The sequence below is a fragment of the Mustela nigripes genome, chromosome 5, assembly GCF_022355385.1.
Source record: "Mustela nigripes isolate SB6536 chromosome 5, MUSNIG.SB6536, whole genome shotgun sequence".
Lineage (NCBI taxonomy): Eukaryota > Metazoa > Chordata > Mammalia > Carnivora > Mustelidae > Mustela > Mustela nigripes.
In genome coordinates, this window is record NC_081561.1 from 121,125,563 (window position 1) to 121,133,363 (window position 7,801).

The 7,801-nt window shown below is 34.9% G+C and overlaps 1 pseudogene; it reads right to left on the reverse strand.

Annotated features, from left to right (window-relative positions):
• Positions 1–1,199: 1,199 nt before the first annotated feature.
• On the reverse strand, positions 1,200–1,866 carry LOC132018707 (ras-related C3 botulinum toxin substrate 1-like; annotated as a pseudogene).
• Positions 1,867–7,801: the final 5,935 nt, after the last annotated feature.

Here is a 7,801-nt window from a genome sequence, read left to right on the forward strand (position 1 = left end):
AACATGGTTAGGCAGAGCAATAGGAAGGGAGTGTCCATCGGGGTTAAGCCAAGAGGAGGGTCAGCATTAGTCAAGGCACATGGTTGGTAATCTGGCAAGACAGTGATGTTAAGAAAGTTTATACTTTAGGAATATCTAAAATATTTCAAAAACTATAAAGCAGCCACATGTGATTTTTATACCTATTTCCTAGAAAACTAAAGGAAGCACTTACTAGCATTGAATAAAGTAACAAAGAAAGAAGAATGCACTTTAACTAACCTACAAAAAAATGTCTAATGCATTATCAGAAATATTTTATAATACAAGTAGGTATATTGCTCTGTAAGAAGGGGTTCTATAAGAAAAGCACGAAGTTAGCAACTATGGGCATGACCAGTTCAAAGATGAATTAAATGCCTGATTTCAGGAAGGAAGGCAAGTCTGAGAATAAAGGTAAAGTTTAAAACTACTTAGTGGTAACAGTGACCTTTCTTCATCATTTACTGCATTAGTGATTAACCTTTTAAAATTTCACCCATGACACTTTCACTCATTTTAATTATGGCATGTACAATATGGTATAAATAATCTCCAGGTTTTGTCAAAATAGTCTCTTCAACCTCGGATCACTACACCTGCTGCACACGGTTAGAACAGACACTTTGCCAGAGGGACACAGGAGTAAGAGGTGTGTTCAAACTCTCAGCAAAAGCGAATACACTGTTCTTTGTTTGTTTAATTGTTTGTTTAAATCTCACTACAAAATTAAAAAAAAGATTGATCCAAAGAGTTGAGCCATTACACTCATCCCATTATGACATTCAGTACAGTGTTAGGGAGCAGATAGGGGTTGATAAACTAGAGGTGCGTTAGATAGCAACATTTCAGGAAGGAGGCTGTGTTGCTTTCCATATCAGAAACTTCTTCGGAAGTGTCTGTATTTCCAAAGAGACACTGCAGACTCTTCTTAAAGACAAAGGTCTTGAGTGGTTTGGGGCTTACTGTTCTCAGCAAAATGCAACTTAATTCACAAAGTATTTAGGCAATGCTTAATGTGAGCAAGAATAGGAGCTCTTGAAAAATACGGCTTTAAGAAATCTTGTCATTTTAGAGCTAAATTTTAATATAATGGGTAAGACTGAGGTTTTACACTTTAAACAAATAAAACCTAAAAATTACTAACTGGTTCAAAGTAGTTTTATGAAAAAACTAATCTGTCACAAAAACTTGAAATTGAGTGCGCAGGTTCCACCATTTTTGAGCAAAGTGTACAAAGGTTCCAAGGGGCACTGGGCAGGAGAGGGCCCCAGACAGTTAAACAGTAGACATTCTCTTTTCCTCCTCTTGATGAGAGTGGAGCAGAGAACTCCTCTAACACCTTCATCACTGTGTTGAGCCCTCCTTGTGTGATAAGGGAGCGATCCAGGCATTTTAAAGCACCAACTTTCTTACCATGGCCAAACCTTGTGTCGAGGTGATGGGAGTCAGATTCTTCTCCTTCAGTTTCTTGATTGAGGCTTCATTCTCCCTGAGACCAAGTTTAGTCGCCACTAACATGATGAGGGTTTTGGGATATTGGTGTCCTACTTCAGGGTACCACTTTGCTCCAGTGTTTTCAAACGGTGCAGGACTCACAAGAGAAAAGCAAATTAAGAATACATCTATTTGCGAATGGGACAGGCTATGAAATATGTTACTCTTCTTGTCCAGCTGTATCCCCCAAACCCAGATTGACCAGTTTCCCATCTGCCACAACATTGGCAGAGTAGTCGTCAAACACAGTGGGGATATATTCCCTAGGAAATTCATGGTTGTGTAACTGATCAATAGGCAGGTTTTACCTACATTTCTGTCTCCCACCACTACACACTCGATGGCCTGCATGGTGCAGGGTGGGAGCTGCTGTCCTGGCCGCCTTGCCCTCCGCTGAGCTGAAGCCAGAGCCCAATCTAATTAGCAATATTTCAGTGTTTCTTATATTAATTCTCTTTATATAAGGCAAAAGAATACAGTGGTTAAATCTACACCTATAGAGCTCATCGAGAATAGTATTCTGGTCATATATTTTTCTAACCAATCTGGAAAAATATCCGAAAATGAATTTTAAGTGATTTCAAAATCACTGTTAATATTTCCTCAGTTACTTTCTATGTTTCATCTGAGTAAGGTTTAAAGTCATAGAAAGAATTCTGAAATTGATTACTCAATGTATCATTTATTTTTTAGTACAATCTACTACTGATCAATTCTTATCATGAATCACTGACCATCACAATGCTAATGACAATTTGGGGAGATTATATGAAGGAGTTTATGAAGTAAAAGAAATTGTCAAATGAGTTTATTTCAACCATCCAATTTTAACACTTTAGTATGTGGTATTTTGATGATCACCAAGCCCAAATAGATAAGTAGTATAAATTTAATTACAGTCAGCTGGTGCATCTTACTTTCATCTGATGCATTAAAATATCAAATATTAATTTTACCTTATGTTCTTTCAACAGGCTGGATTAGTTTAGTATGTTCAGATACATGCAAACATATATTTTGTAGGAGGTTAAATTACATAGGCTTAAACATTTCCACAAAAGGCGATACACACATGAGTCTCCTTTGAGATATAAATTATTTAGATTGTTGCTATGTAGAAATCTGGTTTCTGATATTGCTTATTGAGCCATCTGGAATTCATGAATTGATAACAACTCTAGTCTCAGTGACTTTCAAATGAGATGTATATTCTCATTACGTGTAAGCTACAAGTTTGCTGTGATTTTGTGCTATGTGTCTTCAATGGGATCAACATGACTAAAACATGCTGGCTTTGGAACAGATGGAAAAGTTCAAGGAAGCTACTGAAAAATGTAGTGACTGTTAAAGGTTCTTCTCAAAACTGTCATGTCACTTCCACTCAGATTCTTCCTCCAGAAAAATTCACGTGGTCAAGCCGCACAACAAAAGAGGCAAGGACAACTCTTCCCACAGGAGACTGCTGCAAGTGACAATGGGCAGTGGTGCGCAATCATTACAGAGTCTCAGAATGAAAGTAACAGAAAGTAAAAATATAAGCTAGCTGCCTCTCTTGTTTCCAGATTTTCCCTTTCTCTTATCAGCAAAAAATATACACCACTATATGGAATGCATCCCAAATCTCCCTCCGAATAATGTTATACTCTGTGTCAGTTATTTTGGTAGACTCAGAGATATACAGAATATTTGATTTGTAGGGTGCCTGGATGACACAGTTGGTTGAACACCTGACTCTTTGTTTTCGGCTCAGGTCATGATCTCGGGGTCATGCAATCAGGCCCCACTTAGGGCTTTACACTTAGTTCAGAGTCTGCTTGAGATTCTTTCTCCATTTCCCTCTGCCACTCCTGCTTGTTCTCCCTCTCTCAAATAAATAAATAAATAAATAAATCTTTTTTTTTTTTTTTAAGTATTTGATTTGTATATAGGTTTTGATATCATCTAGGCAATCCCACTTATTGTACCCATTAAGAATCGGAGAGTTCAACCTACTTCCTTGATATCCTAAAGTTAAGGAATAGAATGACTAGAACATAGGTCCTCTGTCTCTAACTTTATTATTATTTTTTTATTTTGCATAAGATCCTTACCCTCAGAACGTTTTCTTACCTGAAAAGAGATATTAGACATATGTGGGAATAGACCTTGAATGAAGAGAAAACAATCTAACACCTCAATAGAAAATTAGAAGCAGCACCTATTGGAGCCCTTGGCAGAAAGGAATTGGCTTTATGTATTTCCAATAAGTCAAGTGCATAAGTCTGATAGGATCTGCAAAGGAATGGTTAAACAACTGTCCTGTAGTCTTCCCTTTAACTTCAAGAATGCATGAGAATTTGACTTTCTGTATAATTTTTCTTGTATTCCTTACTCATGCAATATATTGGAATGTATCAGATACAGAATAAATGATAATCCTGCTGAGGTTGCCATGTAGCCAGCTGCTTGCTCAGATTGATAATTTATAATATAGAATTGGTTAGTAACCATTAGATGATGCAATGTGGTTAAGCTAGAGAGCGGGGGCTACACATGTCATTCCCAGAAGGCTGTGTGACCCGCAAAGTAAGACCTAAAAGAATGCCAGAGACAATTCCTTAAACTGAGGAGTTCCTTGTCTACTTGGCTGAGTCCATTTTGATCACGTGTGTCTTAGTACCAAGTAATGAAGACAATCAAAAGCTGCCCTGAAAGTCAGGAGAATCTGCTATTCTATTGTGTGTGCTCTGTTGGCTGTCATCTGTGTTTTGTTAAAGCTAAATAGACCTGGTCTACTGTGTCCCAATAGTGTGAACATTTGTCCAAGACCAAGGCTACTTTTGGTGGTGGAGAATAGTGGACATTTCAGAACATATGCCCATTAGTTTTGAGGGCAATTTTATATATATTTCTGGCTTTCTCCCTTAAACTATATGAGATAGTCACTGCATAACAGATATCATTAGGAGTATCACAGAAAATTCAAAGGTTAGTGCTCTTTGATTCACATTGAAGCTAATCCATTTATTAGATGAATCTGAAAGTCACTAAGCCCCCGTGATTCTCAATATCCTGACCTACAAAATATTACCTTTGTTTTTGCTAGTGAATAAAGTTTATTCATTTTTTTGATGCATAGTAGATGCTCTTCAAAAGTTAGTTATTATTAAAAAAAGTTATTATATATTGTACTTAATTTTCTGAAATTTTAAATAAAAATATATACATGTATACACAAATATTTTCCTATCTCACATTTTATCCATTGGATTGGATTAATTTCAGTAATAGTTTACAGTGCACAAAATTCTCAATATTTAGTTGATGATCACCATATTGAAGTTAGATAGCTAGTGTCAGAATCAAGATAGAAAACTGATTAATTTCAAAACAAATCAAATATATTTTCCAGGAGAACATACTGCCTTGTTTTAAAAAAAAAGAATAGCAAAATTATTTTTATAAGAATTAATTTTAAAGGATGCATATAACTGAATAATGAAGGTTTTGTAAATTTTTCTCATCAGTTATGTTAATCATGCTGATACAATTTAAATTGGAAGATTTGTTAGAACTAAAAATTCAGTTATCTTATGATTACTTTTACTTTTGCATATTCTTCCATGTAATTGCGATTGCAGAGTTATTTATGCTGAACACTTCATTATGATTGTTGCATGTTTAGAGAAATACCACCACAAAAAAGGAGAATTTTTTTTTGTTTGTTTGTAGATTTGACCTTGGAAGGAGTTTGAGATTGAAATACATGACATCTGTGAAACACTCTGAGATCTTTGAAGTAGGAGTTGTAATATAATGTAATATCACAGAAATCTAAAAGATTATGAGAGAGCAATGTATTAAAGACAGTTTGTCCTTCAGCAGATGAATCTTTGACAGACCCCCAGGCAAAGGCTGGATGTTGGCACCACTGTAAATTGTACTTCTGAAGAGAGAGATGTAAAAGCCACAGAACTATGTCTTATATGCTACTTTTTTATTTTTTATAACTAATACTAATGGTGAGAAAGAAGAAAAAAATGATGCAAATAAATCAAATATTAACATGCTACTTTTCTTAATCTTTTTTGAATACTTGTCTATTTAACTATTCCACAAAGTAAAAAAAAAAAAAAAAAAAGGCCAGTCACTTTAAGATGGAAAATGTATGCTTGATTAAGTTTATAGAATATTTCCTGAACTACGTTTTACACATGAATGCTTCCATAAACAATATATATTTTTATTCCAGAAAAGAGCCCTGATATAAAACTCTATTATACGTGTCCTAGAGAAGCTATTCTCAGCTTGAAAGTGCAATATAAAATTTCATATTAGTGTATCTGGATACCTGGATTGGCACTGAAACCAATATTTGTAGTTTGGGGATTTTATTTTTACCATTTGTGCAGTTCTAATTAATTTTAGGATTTACAGCATATAATAAAAGGCAATAGACTTAGAGATGAGGGAGTATTTTTCAATATGCATTTTGTCTAAAATTTACTACAAGCACCTACTTGTTTATTAAAAGAGCTTGTTTTTCTCTTTGTGATACAAAGATAGTGTCAGTGCTGTGGGGTTTTATTTTGTTTTGGGGGGGTTGGCTACTGCTATAATATATTGTTTATAAATGTTGTAACTAGTACAAGAAAAAAAAACAAATTTACACAAAAGGGTAATTTTACATTTTAAAAAATATTACAAAATTATTTTATATGGGTGCCAAACCAAATGCAAAATACCATGCAGATTAAATGTGAATACTATACAGTATATACTATAAAATAGGTAAACTCTGAAATCCAAGACAGTTAATTTGACAGACACTTATTGTTTACTCATGCTGTTTCTGATAGAGGCTTGCAAGAACTCAATATGAGGGGAAGTTTTCTGGTTCACATAGACATTCTGGAATCAAGCTGATGAAAGCTCTGCCTCTTTCAGCTTTGGTTTCTGAATTTGTTGTGTGTGTTAATCTCTAATCAGGACATTAGGCAAGGTAGATGATGAAGGAAAATGCATGGGAAGATTTACTGGGCAGCACTGGAAGAGCTTGTACATCACTGCTGTCCATGTTTTTTTGTCATGGTTGTTGTTTTTTAAGACTTTATTTATTTATTTGAAAGAGAGCTACAGAGATAGCAAGAGTGAGCACCACCCAGGAGGAGGGTGGTTCGATCCAGGACCATGGGATCATGACCTGAGCTGAAGGCAGCTGCCCAACTGACTGAGCCACCCAAGAGCCTCACTGACCATATTTCATTGGCCAAAATTTAACCACACAGTCATAAGTAACTATGAAGGATGTTAGAAAATGTGTAGTCTAATTTTATGCCAGGGATTTGAGATAGTTTGAAGGCATGTCACAGGAAGTGTAAGTACCTTATGCAATGCCATATAACTAAGATAGACAAGACTCACAACTGATGTCTTCAGAGCCAATAAAAAATACATCTATCTCAGGGCACTTGGGTGGCTCAGTGGGTTAAAGCCTCTGCCTTCAGCTCAGGTCATGATCCCAGGGTCCTGGGATCAAGCCCCGCATCGGACTCTCTGCTCAGTGGAGAGCCTGCTTCCTCCTCTCTCTCTCTGCCTACTTGTGATCTCTGTCTGTCAAATAAATAAATAAAATCTTTAAAATAAAATAAAATAAAATAAAATACATATATCTCTTAATAATTTATTTGTTTTTTTTTAGTGCTTTCCAGCTAGTAAAGAGGATTCACTTTTGTTATTCTCTTTGATTTGCACCGTACTTCTATGTGAAAGTAATATTATTATCATAGACATTTGTATAATGAAGTATCAATAACACAAATTATTTAGGCAAATAGGCAGGGACATGAAGCCTTCTTCTATCACTTGTGAACTATTAATTTTGTGCAAATTACTTAGACTTTATCATCTATACTTTCCTTAAAGGTTAAAATACCAACAACATAGGTACCTAGGAAAAAATACAATATAACAAAACATGTGCAAACCATATAGACAAATAGACTAGGGAAAGATAATTGAAACTTTAGAAATAGACCAGAACATACATAGTCACCAGATTTATGACAGAAGTTCCCCTGAAATTTGGATCAGTTAAATATTTGCATGAAATTTATTCCTACCTCAAATTAAATAGAAAACATAGTTTAAGTGGATTATAGACCCTCATAAAACAAACATAAAATATAATGGCTTCTAGAATTAAACTCTAAAATATTTGTATGACCTTGGAGTAGACAAAACTTCTTAGAATATAAAAACACTAGATATAAAAGAACAAATATTTTGGATTTTATTGTAATTCAGG